Source organism: Mirounga angustirostris, unplaced genomic scaffold (assembly GCF_029215605.1).
Source record: "Mirounga angustirostris isolate CCGP_5_RB_7025 unplaced genomic scaffold, mMirAng1.0.hap1 SCAF_1, whole genome shotgun sequence".
In the NCBI taxonomy this organism is placed as follows: Eukaryota; Metazoa; Chordata; class Mammalia; order Carnivora; family Phocidae; genus Mirounga; species Mirounga angustirostris.
In genome coordinates, this window is record NW_026991709.1 from 167,474,776 (window position 1) to 167,493,704 (window position 18,929).

Below are 18,929 nucleotides of genomic sequence, written 5' to 3' on the forward strand. Positions count from 1 at the left end.
AAAGTTATTGAGATTGTTTGTACAACATTGTAAATATACGTAACAACACTGTACTGTACACTTAGAAAAGATTAAGATGGCAAGTTTTATGTTATGTATTTTCTTGCCACAATAAAAATTTGAAATACTGATTTTTTTAGTATTCCTAGACTACCATTTTTAAAACTATTTTCTGTGAGTGTCAAGAGATTTTAACTTATAGGAGGTAAAAAAACAAAACAAAAACAAAACAAAACAAAGGAGAAAAGGAATTCCAAAGTCAATTAAGTTTGGAAATTGCCTTGTTAACCAAATTAAAGGGTTTCTACTCAGGACTTCACAGAACTATTAACATGTTAATGTGTAGTCAATCTCTGAATAGGGAATAAGGTATGAAAAATTTCTCAAACTTTCATTTTTTTGTGTAAAGTAAAACATGCAGAGGTAAATGGTGTTTTTCAGTTACTTGTTTTTTTCTGCACAAAGTGAACTTAATCCCTAGCTAGGTCTATTCTCCCTTAAATATGACACAGCTAGGGACATGTTAAGAAGTTTAACATGAAACTAACATTTCTTATTCAGTATTAGATATATTACAACCCCGAAGCAACTCTATTATATCTGAAAAATAAGACTAGATCCAGGTTTTCTATTTGGATAGTCACAGCTTGCCTATGTGTTGGGGTTGTAATATTAATTAATTTAATTAAATATTACAGATGCTTCTACTTGTTCCTGTCCTGTGTAATGTTTTTGTGAATGTTGGGCTGGACTGGGGGGTGGAGACAAGAATATGACATTCCCTCCATTGACTTTACATACCAAGTTCCTCTGTGCATAATGAAGTTTAAACTGTATGTACTAAGTTAGATTCTAGAGTACCAAGATAATATGTTTTTTGAGGAATGGTGTATGTCAACTATACTTCAATCAAAAAAAAAAAAAAAGAGGGATGCTATGCTGTTGTTGTTGTTTTATAACATCCCTGAAACAAAGCACAACACATTTATTTGGTGTTCAATTGAAGAACTGGATATCTGTTTCAAAGTTAAGGAGAAAACCCAAGTGTTAGACCATCTGCAACTTTTATACTTTTGCATGGGATTCTCAAGGATAATTTTGGCAATATGCAATTCCCACCTTATGGGCTGGCTCTTGAACCTAACCATTAAACTCATTTTCTATGTATGTACAAACCTAAAGGCTGAGAAGAGAAGAATCAGAGCAGGGGCTGCAGTGCGCACAAGGGCTCAGCACAGAGCTATTCTCATTATACAGCTTCCATGGAGATGGAGATCTACATGAATGTGATGTATCTAACAGAAGAGCAAGATCACTGGGTCATTTAAAAGTCAAAGTGCAGAAAAGAAGGCAAAATCTAATTATACAGTGTAAAACAAATACTATATAATAAGTCAGGAAGAGAATGGCAGAACTAAGGCAGTGAAGAAGAATAAAAAAAAAAGTTTCTAAATCAACTTTTATCTTGGTCTTAATGCCCAATACATCAGAGGTGTTGCCTTTAGAGTAATTTCAATTAACTACTAAATGTCCTTAGACATTCTGTCTAGACTTTCTGATGCCATGATATGACTCTGGCTTCAATAAAACAGAAAAAAATATTCTCTAAGAAGCCTTGCTTTCATATTAGCTGAAAGATATGCTTAACCAAAATGTTAAATTCATTAAAGTCATCTACTAATAACGAAGGCAATTAATCATCAAACCTGAGCAAAAGCAAGAAAGAAATTAAGTAAAAAAGCAAGCTACTTTAACATTTAACATGGGACTATATATTCTGAACAAGATTAAAAGGAGTTATTTTGGGGAGGCAAAGGACATTACTACCGGAATGAAAAACTTCTATTTTAAAAGTATTCCCAATTGTGATAGAATTTAATCAAACTTGAGGACTTAAGTAACAGTGAATTATAGGTAACAATAAAAAAGTGTCACTCTTGAGTCCTAAGAACATACATGAAGACAAGTGGTTTAATAAATAGTAATATTAAAAACATATTAACATAACAATAAAAATTTTTAAAAATCATATTACATGTCCACAGTCTCAAGATTTAAAAACAAAGATGATATTATTTCCCTCCTTCTCTCCTTCCTTCCTTCCCTCTTTCCTTCCATTTATTTTAATAAACACAAGATACCAACTGGATACTTAGATGAATCAGACACTGCCTTTCCATAATTAAATGTGGAAGCAAAAGACATACCAGGATGACTTAAACATAATTACTATATCTTCCAACACCTCATGTTCAAGTAGTAGAAATAACACTAGTGGTAAGATAAGTAAAATGGCACCTGACATTCTAGAAAAACAGAAAAAGTGGGAAGAGGGAAGAGATTTTTACTTTCATGTTGATATTTTAACCTCAAAGAGCTCTAAAGGCTATACATTTGGGGGCATATCTTAACAATGAGAAAGCCAAGGCCCCAGAAGTTTAAATGGCCTGCTCAATGCTCTGCTAAAAAAAAAAGAGAACAATGGAATCAGAATTCTGGGACTCTACCTTAAAGAGGGCACATATTGAATGGAGCACGGGGTGTTATACGCAAACAACGAATCATGGAACACTACATCAAAAACTAATGATGTAATGTATGGTGATTAACATAACATAATAAAATAAAATTAAAAAAAAAAAGGAAAAAAAAGAATCCACACTCTTGAAGAATTGGTTGAATTCTGACTTGTAGAGATTAGAAGTTAAGGGAGAAGAGAACAGAGTAAGCAAAGAGAGGGATTCAGGAGAATTTGGGGTCTGGGTGGAGAAGAGTAACAAACTCACTCTTGCTTGAACTTCAGTTTCACTGAATGGCCCTAGTTGAAAACTTAAGGACAAGAGTAATGCATAATAAAATAATAAAAAATAAAAAAAATAAAACATTCCCACAGAGGGAGGTATGAGGTCTGGCTCCAAAAGGGGTTGTCCAAAGTTAACAGCCCACAAGCAATAGTCAATGTGATTCAGCCCTTGGCTTGCCTAATATGTCCTGAAGCAAAAGATTTTGCTAATAAATAAAAAATTACAAATGTGAAAAAAAAAGAGTAATGCTTAATCACAAGGTTAGCTTCTGTTCTTCTATAGGTAATAGTGAGCCACAGAACTTTGAGTGACATGAATGAAGATGACTCATTAAGTCAGAGGTGTAAAATGGACGAATGGTTGGGTTAATTATTTTATAATCCTTGAGGTAAGAAGACAAAGAGAGTTGGAGGCCAGAAGGATATGGTGTGACCAAAATAAAATTAACTCAAAGTCATGACCAATAAAATAGCTCAAAGAAACGAGGAGGAGACACGAGTGGAGAAACAACTGCAAAGTTTCCAGTTTGGGCTCCTGGGAGAGTCGTTTTTAATTCTTTACCTTATTTTTCTAGGATTCACTAAAAATTACATGATATTTAGTAAGTCTTGAAAAGAGGGACATACTTAGTTTTTGCAGCTCAATTTAGTAGGTTTGTTGCATTTGCCTTCTTTCTAAGAATAAATATTAAAGGATGAGTTTACATAATCGTAAAATGAAGTGTTAAATTTTGTAGATTTATTTGATTTTTTGACCTCATTTACAAATGCAAATCCATCTCTCTTGAAGTTTTCCATAGCACATTGTATCATCTTAGTCAAGTCAAAGTCAAAATTAGGAATCACACTGAAAATGTTATACCTAAAATGCAAGTATAATCTCTTTCAAATGTATGTATATGTGTGGATGAATGGATGGAAGGATGGATAGACAGATAAATAGACAGATACAGACAGACAGACAAAGATTAGCCAACAATGAGGATACCACTTCTACTTTTAATGGTTTTGTGCTGATTTCTCTGGCAGCATTTTTTGTTTTACTTTTGATGATGTTTATTAGTAAAATGTAAGGTTTCAAGTTGATTCAAGCCGTTCTTCATTATTAAATTGTTTTTATATTTGTTCAGTACAATGTGTTAAGTACTAAATTAATTCTACACAAGCAAAGCCCAATGTTTGTTTCACTGAGCCACTACAACAATGTCAACCAATCTTAAAAAAAAAAATAACTCAGAATGTAAAATTGCTGAAGATTATAAAATCGTGGCTCTCTTTGAATACTCTGCTGACTTGAGAGAGATGAAGGACTACGATATTTGCATAGAATAGGACCGTTAGGAGCAGCTGTTGGCTGCATTACAGAGTTGTCTCTAGCTGAATATGGGAAAGTTATCATTTTCATTCACATTCTCAAGAGTTTAAATACATGTTCCAAAAGCAAAACTGAAAACATCAATTTAGACCCAAGTTTAACACACACTTTTCTTGGTTTCTCTCATTCCTTTCCTTTTCCTCTGTCCTCAGTGGAGTTTCCTCCCTGATCTTCTTTCTCTTTAATCCAAAGAATTGCATCACTTATGTTCTTGATACTATGCTGGGACATTTCACATATCCTTATTCCTCTTTAAAAATCTGTATGTTAGCTATTATTGCCACCGTCATTTTACTGAAAAAGAAGTTGAGGCGTAGATTGTGCAACAGAATTGGCTGGATGCCTGCCAAAATTTCAAACTCCTCTTTCCATAGTGTAAAGTTGTCCTGAGAAGCAGCTACCCAGCCAGCAAGTATACTTCACCATACCCTTTGCACTGAGGCATGGTTATGTGACCAGTTTTCACCCAGGAAGGCGGCGCTAGAGCTTTTAAGAAGCAAGAAGACTTTCTCCCCTACCTCACATCCTATTTGCCACCTTATGAACATAGCAAACTCTGAGGCTTCAGGGGGACTGCAGAACCACTAGATATAAGGAAGAAAGACCAAGGACTATTTACTGACCAACTACTCCCACATGGAACAACAGCTGGGCATAAACTTATTGTATTGAGCTACTGAAACTTCAGAATTTGTTTGATATAAAAAGCATTGTCCTAACTTATACAGGGCTTAAGTATAATTTCCCAGGTCAAACAGCAAGTAAGGATGGCAGCTGGGGTTAAAACCCAACATGTCTGACTCTAAAACACTAAATTTTAAGTACACTCAGATCAAATAATTCTTCCCAAATCACTGTTTTTCACTCTCATCCCTAATATTTTAGGTCATTTTCATTTTTTTCAAGAATAAATGTATGACTCTTGGCTATTCCATTTTACCTGAGGCTATTTTTTCAAAATCATTTTCTGATAATCCCCATTTCTCATTCTGTATTTGAATAAATCTACGCTATTCACCACCTATAAACACTGTGTTTTTCCATCACTAAGGTTTTCATGAGATTTCTGCTACCTAGAAATATTTTTCCCCTGCTCCCACCCCTAGTCTTATCTAGATTCTAGTCATCCTTTAAAATGGAGATTAAATGCCATCTTCTCTATGCTGCTTCCCTGCCTGCCTCAACAAAAATATTTTTCTTCCTCTGGTCATTCAACAGAAATTCAGAAATTCAACCACACATGATTCTGTACTTGGAATAGGGGTTACAGCAGGAAACAAAACAGAAACAAAACAAAACAAAACAAAAAACCCCAAAACATCTTACTTTCATAAGTTCACATTTTAGAGTAGAGAGACAAAGACAAAATAAATAAATGATTGAATAGTAATTGGGATGAAGACTAACAAAGAGATATAGGTTTCCAAGTAAACTGATTAAAAGGAGATCCGTTTCCGTATGAGGGAAGAAGCCAGACTACCATGGGGTGATGAAATTTGAGCCAAAATGCATGGGTGATAGTGTTGGGGTAATTTGGGGAGAATACCTAGGAAGAGGAGATAAGATGGGTTTAGACAGCATTTTCAGAGCATCATGGCATGTTTAGGGAATAGAATGGGCCAGTATGACTGGGACAAAAAATAAGCAACAAAGAGAGGGGCACAAGACACCGTGCTGAGCCAGGCAGGAGCCAGGTCATTTAAAACCTTGAGAACATGTTGAGAATTGTGGTCCTCATCCAATGAGAAATGGTATACCACTGGGCAGGTTTAGGAATGGATTATATATGCAATGCATTGTACAGGATCATTATGGCCACCATATGGAGAATGAATTGAAGTAAGAGAGGCAGTAGAAAAAGCAGCTGTCATCCATTGTAATGGTCCAGTGTAATGCGAGACATTACATTGATCTGGACTAGGGTAGTGGCAGTGGAAACGAGAAGTGGCTGAATCCAAAAAGATTGTGAGTAATAAGGGCAAGAGAATTTGATCCTTAATTTGAATGTAGTTGGCTGTATTCTTCAAGTGCTTAGTCTTTCTTTTGGGAGGCATAAGACAGGAGCTAGGAAGCCAAAATAATAATGTTCAAATACTGGCCCTGTCACTTCCTAGCTTAAACAAATTACTATACCTGAGTAGCTTCACCTGGAAGACAGTTCTGAGGATGACATTATATGTGTGTGTGTGTTTGTATGTGTGTGCATTTATTGCTGTGGTTGTGTTATTGTTATTATAGATAATTTATCCTCCTCTAGTAAACAATTATTTTTTTAAAGGTAGGACTGACACAGAGCATATTACCTGCATCTATTAGAGAATCAATATATGTCTATTGAAGATCCATAGTTTACTAGATATATCATTTTTTTTAATTCAGTATAATAATACCACTGGGTGTAATCCTTCAAAAGAAGTATCCGTTTCAAATAGAACTCCAAATGTTTACTATCATGCTACCAAATGCCCAGAACATGTTGTTCTTTCCCAAAATATAACATCAGAAATTATGTTTATAGCCACTGACACAGTCCCAATGATGTAATCTGGGGATAAATATGCAAAATTATTTTATACAATGTGTGTAGAAGACTATGTATTGACTTCCATGGATGTCCTGGGGATTGTGAGCTGCAAAAGATGTGAGCATTGTTTTCAAAGCTTCTAGCACGAAGAAATAGACTAGCTCAGCTATTGAAAGTAGGCACAGATTATTGAAATTGCTATTGTCTGAATTAAGACCACAATGTCATACAAACGTGCCTGGAAAATCATCTAGTTCATTTCTTTATCTTCAGAAGGACTACAGCTAATGTTTAAGTGATAGGGGGCTATGAATAGCTACTTCATCTGAGAATTTTAAGGGTCCACCACATCACTCTTTTAATTTTACCCCTAGATTTAGCTCATAATTTTGTTGCTTAAAAAAAAAAAAAAGTAGAGCTCTATCATTTCAAGCCCCAGAGGGCATCTCATATGTGCCTCTGGCAAATCCTTTGGGTGTTTAACAATTTATATTTTACTGACATTGTATTATTTTGAAAATCCTATGCTAAAAGAAAGCATGTGGAAATGGAACACACTGACAATTTCAAATACCAGCATGGAAGTCCTTTTCCCACAGAAGTGCTGAAAGACACATGTATTTCTAGGAAGAATGGATTCTAAACCTACTTCTGCAGCCAGGGAATCAGTGCACTGGGAGCACAGCATGCTGTTTTCACTTCATTGCTGATGTATTATTTTCCTAGGGGAAGTCGTAGAGAGAATGCTTTAAACTGCAAAGCTTTCTTGACTGCACATAACCCTCGCCTGAAAACATGTGATGCACTTGGCATTTGCTTGTGCTGGTGTTTAGGGAGGAGGTGGTATTCTCATTTTCTAAATCAGAGTTCTCAACAAGTCATGCCCTGTATCTCATGGCCCACATGAGAAAGACCAAACAATTCAGATGGGTAGGCTGGGCTCTCACCTTTTGTTTATTTAACACGTACACACTGGCAACTCTAAGATCCTGACCTTGTCTCCTTGGGGAATATGATCTAATGGTGGGGATAGACAATCACATCACTGCATAAATAACCGTGACATTGTAACTGTGATACATTCTAAAATTAGAAATCCATCATACTATGAAACTTATTGTTATGGGTTGAAAAGAGTCCCCCAAATAAATACGTGGTAGAGTCCTAACCTCCAGTTCCTAAAAATGTGACATTATTTGGAGATAGGATCTTCATAGAGGTCATCAAGTTAAAATGAGGTCATTAGGTGAGCCCTAATCTGACTGGTGTCCTTATAGAAAGGAGAAATTAGGACACAGAGACAGACACCCACATCCAGGGACAATGATACACACATACAGGGAAAAGCCTTATGTCTGCAAACCATGGATGGGGGCCTGGAACAGCTCCTTCTCTCACAGCCTCAGAAGGAACCCTGCCAACATCTCAATTTCAGACTTCCCACCTGCAGAACCGTGAGAGAACACATTTCTGTCGTTTAAGCCACCCAGTCTGAGGGCCTCTGTCATGGGAGTGAAGGAGGTTGTGGAGGGTTACAAGAGGAGGTGGCAGCTGAGCTGAGAGCTGAGCATGAACCGAGCAAAAATAAAGAGGTTAGAGAAACAGTCCAGGCCCAGGGAATAGCATGACCCAAGACATGCTTCAGCACATTCAAGACTGAAGAACTGCTGACATAAGTGGAGATGAATGACCAGGAGGAAGCGAAAGACAAGATGAGGCTGGAAATGGATGTTGAAGCCAGATCACAAAGGGCCACGTAGGTGTCATTACAGATATTCTTTCTTTTTCTCACATCTTCTCCACTTTATAAGACAGACCACCTTCATCCTTTTCTTCTGAGTGGAAGGAGCCAAATATCTGTAAAACTTCCCTGCAGTGGAAGTTTTCTCTACGCTCCGCTCAGTCCCTTGTGAATTGTCTTGCTGTGTATGACGATAAGACGAGGCTTGTTAGTGTCATTTCCCTGGCTCCCTTCACATCTAATGCAGTACTAGGTGACAAGCATCCACCAATCAGATTCGAGCCTGTGACACTATGCCTTAAAAATCAAACAAGCTGAGGAAGAAGGCTCCAAAAAGAATCCAAGAGTGGGAAAAACATATATTCTGGGGATGACAGTCGTTTTCAGAAGTGGCATCGATGCGGGCAAAACCCCAACTACAGCAAAGTGAAGTTTCTGGAAGTTCTGAAACTGTAGCAAGGATCCCTTGCTCAGGTGTTATGGGCCATTTAGTCCTCAGGCCATTTGTTTGGTGTTGTTTGAGTCACCGTTCCTGGAAAATTAGCCTCCACGGTGATTCCACTTAAACCACCCAATATCTATTTAATATAATGTTTCTATTTAAGTTGCTAAAATCTGGTTTTTATAATTAAGAATGCTAATAACTGACTTGCTGCTCTAGTTACTCCCAAGGGTGGTGAGAGCAGTCACCAATCATGCCTTCACAGGTTCCCATGTCACTGGTTCCTAAAGCTTGGTCCTCAGACCACTAACAGCTGGGAATGAAAAACACAAATTCTCAATCTCTGCCCCAGACCCACTGTAGGCATGGGGCCAAACAATACATGTTTTAACATGTCTGTTAAGTGATTCTGACACAGAATAAAGTTTGAAAACCATTGCCCCATATATATCCCTATTTTTAGTATTTTAACAGGTATTAAAATGTCTTCCTCCCTACCAGACTCTGAGCTCCTTGGGAAAACTACCACATCTTACTCATATTTATTTATTTTATTTTATTTTTTTTTTTTTTTAAAGATTTTATTTATTTATTTGAGACAGAGAGCACATGAGAGGGGGGAGGGTCAGAGGGAGAAGCAGGCTCCCTGCCGAGCAGGGAGCCCGATGCGGGACTCGATCCCGGGACTCCAGGATCATGACCTGAGCCGAAGGCAGTCGCTTAACCAACTGAGCCACCCAGGCGCCCCCTCTTACTCATATTTAGATCCTGAGTGTTTAGATTGAACTGGCACAATAATGTGATGACTGGCAAAGAAATTTCCTACTCTCCTATTCTCTTTGTCAAATGGGCTAATCACTGCCCAAGAACTCTGTCTACCATGTCTGCATCTAAAGGGGATGAAGAACAACAGACCTTCTTCCCAATGACAATATACACATAACAACAGTACAAGAATCAAAAATGTTATGTAAGATGAAACTAACTTACATGTTTACCTATAGTTGTACCTACCTTCATTGCTATCTGCTACCACCTTCTTCAATTTTCAAAGCTCAGATAACATTACTCTACATCTCACTCGATGATATAATTTTCAGAGTGCTTCACAGTATCTCACATCCAATTTTCTGTGGGAGTTTTTTGATGTGCGTGTGTGTGTTGTGTTTTGGGGTTTTATTTTGTGCGTGTGTGTGTGTGTGTGTTGGCTTGGAAATTTAAGGACTCTTGTGAATAACTCTTCAGCCAAGTAACCCCATGATGAAAACAATGAATTGAAGCCTGTACTTCCAAGGGGCTACCTCAGTTCTTTATTACACTAGGGAATTAGGTGGGCAGAGAGTTGGGAGGCACAGCGTTGACTTTTCTCACACTGGAGAAAGTCAAATAAATGTTTAGTGTTGCATGGGATATTTGGATCATGCTAACAGGAATATATTTGAATGTCTTGAATAATAACAACAATGAAACAATTATGTAACCATCACCAAAATAATAATGGAAACTTAACTGCACATTTATAAAGTACCAGGCACTGAGCTAAGTGTTTTCTATGAAAAGGGAGTGTTTGTATATTCTGAGAAATTAAAAGGGCAGAGTATAGGAGGCATTCCTGGGCTGACTACTTACCTCACAATGGTCCCCCCTCTGTCAGAGCTGCCATGTGATCCTGATCTAAGAGTGAATACCAGATATTATTTGGGCCAGATTATCCCAAGAATTTAGATTATTATTATTTTTTAAATAAGATAGACTCTTGGAGTTCACTGTAGTTGATATGGCAGATTCATGAGGACCCACCTCGAAAGGGGGTGATCTGTTTTGAGCTTATCTTTTCAAAGGCTGCTTATTCTAGTCTGCCTTGAATGTTACGACATAGACAAATATCCTTTCAAAAAATCATCATTTTCCTGAAGCTAGTATGAATCAATCTCTATTATTTTCAACCAAAGGACTCTTAGCTAACCCCAAAATGGCACTCTGCAAAAGTACATGTAGGGATGTGTGAAAAACTGTTGATCTTCAATCTGAAGAGGGTTAGGGAAAGTGAATCTATCATCACAATATAATGATTAGAAATAGAGTGTCACAGGCTGCATAAGCTACTAAAAAGTTTCAAAACGGAATGCTTACTGTGTGTGGCTAATGCAAATTACACTTATTAGGGTTGGTGTTTCTATTTGGGCAATAATTTAAACAAAGAAAAGCTGCTATAGTATTTTTGTTTAGGGTGCTAATGAGGAAACATTTGCTTGATTGAAAACAAAATCACTTTCTTAAGGTTACATTACCAATAAAATAATATTAAAATGCAAAGAGCCATATTATCTATGTTATTAAAATACTATTCTATCTTTTATCACTTCATCCGTGGTATCCCATTCACCTGGGCAAAGCTTACCTTATTTCATAATAACTGAAATATAATAAAACACAAAGGTTGCCATGATTTACAAGACATTTCATTTAAACACAAATAGTCAAATTTTATTCATTTCCTAAATCCTAGATAACTGCCCAGGCAACATGGGCATTTATTATTAATAAAGCAGTAAGCAGGAATCCCAGGACAATGCTTACAATGGTGACTTTTGCACTGCCCAGCAACTGTTTCAAGCAGAATCATTTTCTCTGATGGATGTTAGTACCATAGAGTGACATCTGTTTGTTAATAAGCAGCTGCCCTGGAATTGGCTGAGAAAACGCAGGGATTCAGTGTCCATGGCCTAGTGGTTAGAACAGGAGGCTGAGAGTGCACATGTCTGGGCAAAAATCCCAGCTCTGTTACTGTCACTCTAGGCTGCCTTGGAATGAAATGCAATCTCTATGGCACTAAAACAATCTCCTAATTTGGGTGGAGGCAATGGTTGGGGAGGGGGAGGGGAAGGGCCATCCCAATTTGTCCTCTGAGAGAAAACATCCCCTGTTAACTATTGCATTATTCATTCATCAGCCAGTGAGAGGGACAGTTCTGATACTGAAATACATCAGTGGTTATCATCCAAAATGCTCGTTTTGGCTATTGGCTAGGTGGATACGTAATTCCTCTGTCATGAAAAAAATATTACAATATTATAGGCATAAGAACAGAAAGAATAATTCATCCATGCTTCTACTAGAAATTCAAGAAAAATGTTTCCGTATTTAAACCCAGTGAAGGGGTGCCTGGGTGGCTCAGTTGGTTAAGTGTCTGACTCTTGATTTTGGCTCAGGTCATGATCTCAGAGTCGTGGGATCGAGCCCCGCGTCAAGCTCCATACTCAGCGCAGAGTCTGAGATTCTCTCTCTTCTTCTCCCCTTGCCTATCCTGCTCGAGAGTGCACACACCCTCTCTAAATAAATAAATACATATAAATAAATAATAAATAAGTAATAAAATCTTTAAGCCCAGTGAAAACTCCTTCCACAAAAGAACAAAGTTTTATAATTTAAATACCAACTCCAGTGTTTTGCCTTCCGTGTGGAGACTGCTAAGTACAAAATTACAAAAGAGCTCTTTGTCTCAGTTTCTCTAATTCTAAAATTGGTACTGAAAACCCTTAGCCAACTCAATGAACTTTCCAGATAACATATTATAAATTACAGTAAGATAAAGAAAGGTTAACATTCACATTGATGAAAATCAACTTTTCCTCTTCGACATTAGAGTAAGAATACATTTCCAAGTTTTTGGAAATTTAAAACTACTTTAAAAGCAAAATTAAATTTGCAATTACTGAAAAAATTCATTGAGAATGAAAAATTAATTGGCAGTGCCAACTATATAATACAAATGTTGGTATTATCATGTAATTTTGGAAAGCCAGATGGCTCAACTGAAATTTTAAATATTTAAATAGAGCTTTGAAGAGTTTACCATTAATATGTTTTTAAGTAAAATTTCCTGAGGAGACTTGTGGTAACCAGTATTTTTTCCCCTAAAGTCATGATCACAAGTATTTAAGTCCTTGTATTTTGACAGGCTGTATAGATACTGAATTTACTAAGTATACTATATTAAAATCATTTAGTATATACTGCAGTTCTAATGTTACTCTATATCAGCAAAAGATTTTCTTCTCTTCTGGTGTATCTGGAGTCCATTATTATAGAAAATAATATGGAAGCTTGAACTAAAATGTAAAATAGTTATGATCCAACTAAAAATAAACATTAAAATATATTTGTACATTCAAACAGTAAAGTGAATGGACCATAGGGGGGGAAAAAAAGCATTTAATTCTAAATTACTCGAATAGTTTAAACTTTTCTATTTTTTTCTTCTTTATCATACATAGTACCACCACGGAGCCAGACACTGGCCTTTTATGACCAAATGTAGCTTATGATTGCTTGCTCTGTCCAGTACACTTAGCAATGATGGAATCGCTGAAGATATCTAAGCAAGAAATGCAGTTGCTGGGATAGGCTATGGGGTAGCTCATCAGAGAGCAGAGCTGGGGGTGGTGAGGAAGGTGGGAAGAATGGAAACATAGAAACATGGAAAATGCTACCTCAGTATCTCAAATGAGGGACGATAAAAACATAAAGTGGATGTTGGTTATGTTTGCTCCTGGAAGCATTCCCCACCTCTAACTGCATTCTGATATATCCATGGGAATATGTATAGTGTTGGTGGGGCAATAAATATAGAGGTCTATCTATCTTCTCACTATGGGAATAATATGACTCCCAGAGACTCCTTTTTCTTTCTTCGCTTTTTTTTTTTTTTTTTTTCAGCTTGTTCTCATATTACACTGCTATCACCTTGGGTTGGCAAGGAACCCAGTGGGCCCAGCTGGACCCTCTCTCTTAGATTTTGCCTTGGAGTCAAGTGTTAAAAGGACTGAAGATATCTTTGAATGTATTCATTCCAATAGCAGGGCCAATAACAAGTGGATGACTCTTACTAATGTGTTCAGTTCTTATAAGCTACTTCCCTCCTATTGTTGATTCCAATACATTTCTTTATATGTAAATTAGTGATAGTTTGGTTTTGCTACTCATAACCTAAGAATTCTGTCTGATTTCTATGGCAACAGCAGTGGAAGAAGATATGGTCTAGCAACTAATAGGACTTGAAGGGTGAGATGAAACTGTGACTCTGTTAATGATGATGCTGGAGAAAGAATTAGGGATGTCATGTGAAACATGGCTTGGGGCATGGGTGATAACTAACTGGAAAGGCAGCTTTGAGAAAAAGTCTTGACATTCTTTGTTGCTTACTTCTACAAGTGTCCAGAGGTCTAAGGAGACTAATTTAAGTCTAGGTTGAGATTTTATGTTCTGATAAACAATGAAGTGAGATGATCTGAGAGGTGGCCATTTGAATGCTTACCACAGAGACTATAAGGAAGCCATCTGACAGGGAAGCTGTTAAAATAATTTCTGCATTGAAAGGGAAGTAATACTCGTACCTCAGGATTTAGCCTCTTGTTTGAAAAATTCTATACACAACTTAAAAAGCAATCAAAGGAACTTTTTAAAGTATGAAGTATGACATAGTCATGATCTCAACTAAATCATTCCATATAATGACATTCTTTCTTTGAAAGTAATAAGACATTCCTACCTTAAGCTCTTTAAACACTTCTGTTCCTTCTGCTAGAATAATTCCTCCTAAATCTTCATATGATTCATTACTTCATTCTATTCATCTTACTGTTCAAGCATCAACTCCTCAGAGACGCTCTCTCAAATATTCTATGTAAAATGACATACAACACACGCCCTTTCACTCTCTCCCATTACTCTGCTTTATTTACTTATTGTTGATTGTCTTTACTCACTAGTATGAACTCCATAAGGACAAGGACTATTTACTACTGATTACTCAAAAACTCTAACAGCGATGAGCACAGAGTATACACAAAATATTAGGTAAATGAATGAATAAAATGAAAATCTCTCTCTCGTTTTTGAGTTCTGCACTTGTTTCCTTCAAGAGAAAGGAAGAGCTGCTGGTTACAATCTCCGAGCAAGATTCTATTACATTTCCATATAACTCTGGATCAGGAAACAAGCATTCCTCAATATTGATACAAACACCCTGGCTGCAACTTTTGGGAGACCTAAAAGATCTAGCCAGAAGTCTAGCCACCACTGCTGATACTCTGTGCCTGTCCTAGAGCAGTGCACCTCACCTGCCCAGGACCTACACAATGAACTTTTCGAGAGAAAGGCTGAAGTAGTCTCATATTTGCATCCTTAGCCCAGTATAGTCTAGAGCAGCAACGGTTTGGAGAAGGAGGAAGATGTGAAAAAAGAGGAAGAAAAGGGGTGAAAGGAGTGGAGGAAGTAGAAGAGTTGGAAGAAGAAAAATGGGAACAACAGGGAATGAGGTGAGTGTGAAAAATAGACTCCCCAAAATGCTATCCTTGACCCTTCCCAACTCTGACAGCTGTTTCTCGTATCTCTATTATAATTCTCCCCTATTAAGTTCTCCACTCACTTTGTTCCATTTCTCAACCCCCATTCTTTCTTGAATTTACTCTATTCAGATTGTCGCCTCACCTTTCCACCAAAACATCTCTTTCAAAGCCATTAATGCCTCCATGTGATAAAATCCAATGGTCAATTCTTAGGCCTCATCTCACTTGATTTTCCATTCATCATCCCTGCTTATTGAAACACTTTTTTAACTTGGTGTCTGGGACACAATACTTCCTGGATTTCTTTCTACCTCTTCAGACACTGCTTAATTCATCTTGGTGGAAGGAAGCATTTCCAATTCTGGACTTCAGAATATTCAATTGGGTCAGTCCTCCCATGTCTTCTCTGCTAAAGTGATTACATTCCATGTCAAAGCATTATGTAGCATTTATATGCTGATGAATTTTCAAAATTAGATCTCCATCATGGACTTCTCAAATGCCAGATCAGCCCTTCTACTTGGGTATACTGTAAGTATTTCAAACATCACAAGAACAAAATAGGGCTCTTGATTTCCACTCTACTCCTCATATTCCTCCTCAGTACTGGCTCCACCTTAAAAACATAACCAAGCATTTGTCACTGCTCACTCCCCTTCATCCTCTTTCAAGCCATGTAGGTCCACACTATAATGTAAGCATCAAAAATAAAAGGAATTTAACAAAATCTATTGTTGCCTAAAATAACTCTCAGAATTTCAAAGTAGTAATGCCCATGCACATGATATATTGCAGTACGTGCAATAACTGCATTGTGAGGTGAATGTTATTTGTGATTCTTATCATTTACAAAGTTACCAGAACTGTTCTTACCACTATGGTTTGTTTCTACATTTATAATCCAATGAAATTCTGAATTTCAGTTAGAGATTTGTGAAAATAAAGATGCATAAGAAAAATGAAAAGACTTTGTTTTGTTCAAAGAGAGAGAGAGACAAACCAAGGAACAGACTCTTGACTATAGAGAAAAAACTGCTGGTTATCAGAGGAGAGGTGGGTGGTAAGATGGGTGATATAGGTGATGGGAATTAAGGAGGGCACTTATGACAAGCACAGGGTGATGTATGGAACTGTGGAATCACTGTATTGTACACCTGAAACTAACACAACTCTGTATGTTAACCAACTGGAATTAAAATAAAAACTTAAAGGCCAAAAAATTTAATTTAATTTAATTAAAAAATACTTTGTTTTTCACATCCCCAACACTATATGGTTATTTGTTTACTATCTGCTTATCTCTTTAGAATGTACAGGAAAGATCTAGATCTATTTTGTTCAACCCTGGCATCCACAATTGTGCTTGAAAACCAAAAGAACAGACCCTCAATAAATACTTGTTGACTAAATGAAAACAATAGAAGTAATAAGAAAGGAAGGATTATTATTATAGAAGTAGTAGTAATATCTATCACTAAGGTAAAGATCATTATAACAGCTAATGTTTATAAAGTATTTAGTCTGTGATGGGTACCATGGTAAGCAGTTTCATGCATTGGATTATTTTATGTATTTCACCCAAAGCCTTTTAAACTAGTATTATTTCTGTTTTATATACAAGGACATGGAAACTTTGTGAGGATAAGCATCCATATATTTCTATAATGAGCAGGGCTAGGTTTTAAATCTAGGTACGACTAACTTCCAAACATGCTCTTAGCCATCATGAAACAGGAATACTCAAGTGTTCTATGGATGTTTGGGAAAAGGATGGCAAACGGAAAGAAGAAAGGAAGTAAGGGAAGGAAGGAAGCTTGAGTGCCAGGTATTGAGTATTTGCCCACTTCCTGGTGGTAAATCTCTGTCTTCCTCTAAAAAACTAGAATCAAGCTTGATCTTTCTCCAAGACTGATCCCATTTACGGGGGAGGGAAATAAAAAAAGGAAGTCAGTACGACCCTTTATTCTCTTCTCTAATGAATGTACTCAGACCTTGATTGTTGCAAAAGCTAAAGCAAGTTCACTATATCAAAAACTAATGATGTAGGGCGCCTGGGTGGCTCAGTTGATTAAGCAACTGCCTTCGGCTCAGGTCATGATCCTGGAGTCCCGGGATCAAGTCCCGCATCGGGCTCCCTGCTCAGCAGGGAGCCTGCTTCTCCCTCTGACCCTCCCTCCTCATGTACTCTCTCTCATTCTCGCTCTCTCAAATAAATAAATAAATCTTTAAAAAAACAAACAAACAAACTAATGATGTAATGTACGGTGATTAACATAACATTAAAAAAAAAAAAAAGCTAAAGCAAGTTTATCTTGAACCAGGTAGTAGTCCTGCCCTATGGGAAATAGATTTCTCCTGAAATTTAGTGGCTTATTGTTTGTTCCTTTTATATCTGGCTCTTCTTAATTTAGCAAAAAACAAAACAAAACATCATTCTTTAATTCCCCAACTCAACAAAACGAACTTGCCTTTAATTTTCTGGCTCTAAGCATATATAGTTGTCTCTATTTTAATTTTAATCTTTCTCGCACACACACACAAATCTTTGAAAAGCCACTTCATGTGTCGAATGCATAAAACAAACCCTTTAATCTATGTGCAGAATGAGTTTAAGATTTATGAATGTGATTAGATTAGGTCTTGTTTTAACAAACTCAATGGCACTGACAAAAAGAAAATCACTAATAGTGCAATCATAAAACTAGTGTTAACACTGTGTAAGTGTTATAATCCATCATCAACTCACAGCTAAACCAACCTTAGGAAATCGGGGGATACAGGTTTCTTTACCAGATTGCCACAGCATCTTGTATCCATTATTACACAAGGTGGGACAAAAGGCTCTCTGGAGAGGCGAGATTTACAGAAGGATTCAAATGAAAAGGGCAAGTAGATTTATGGATTTTAGATGCCAGTATTTCACTACATAAACAAATGTTTATTTAGTATCTCATATTTCCATGGGACTGAGTGTGAGAAGTTCTGGCCAGCACCTGGACTGGGGGAAATGTCTAAGAATTTTTAGTTCCTTTCGCCATTTTCAGTATCTGTAGCTGCCCTTATGGAGTTGATAATCTTTCACGTTGTAACAGTGACAAAGTAAGTACCAACACAAAGATAATGTGGAAGTGCAAGGAACAGTAGACAGGGGTAAAGATGAGAAAAGAACGTAGTATAACAACTTCACTAAGGGAGGTATATGCCAATAAACTGAGCTTGGGAGGGGATATTCCAGGCAGAGGAAACTAGTTGAACGAAAGCCTGGAGGGATGCAACATTTGGTGTTTGGGGACTAGCTTGTCAAAGGAAAATAAAGGACAGTGGAAACTAACAAATGAACAAACAGAAACTGAGAGAAGCGAAAATAGATTGAAAGCAGAATGAAGGGTCCTCAATCCTCTTTCTCTGTATTAGTTTATGCACTGGACTTTGTTTCATAACAGAATAATAATTTACATCTTATTTGCTTTTCAGTTCTACACTTTACAGGGTTATAATTATTCACATCTTGGAAAAGTAGATGGATGTGTTAAATACTCCTCTTTCACACAGTTAGCATTTTCCCAACCAAACAATTAATGGCGGGCTCTCTAAAGCTAGCTTTCCTAGAAATGTTTCTGTCTCCCACATAGTGTTTGAAAAGTGTTTTCTTAGGCTCTATGGCAAATACAGCCAGAAGCTTCTCAACCCTGTC

The 18,929-nt window shown here is 37.0% G+C and overlaps 1 pseudogene; it reads left to right on the top strand.

Moving 5' to 3' along the window:
• The window catches only part of LOC123834380 (POU domain, class 5, transcription factor 1-like), a 46,637-nt pseudogene extending 27,823 nt beyond the window's left edge, over positions 1-18,814 (top strand).
• The last annotated feature ends 115 nt before the right edge of the window (positions 18,815-18,929 follow it).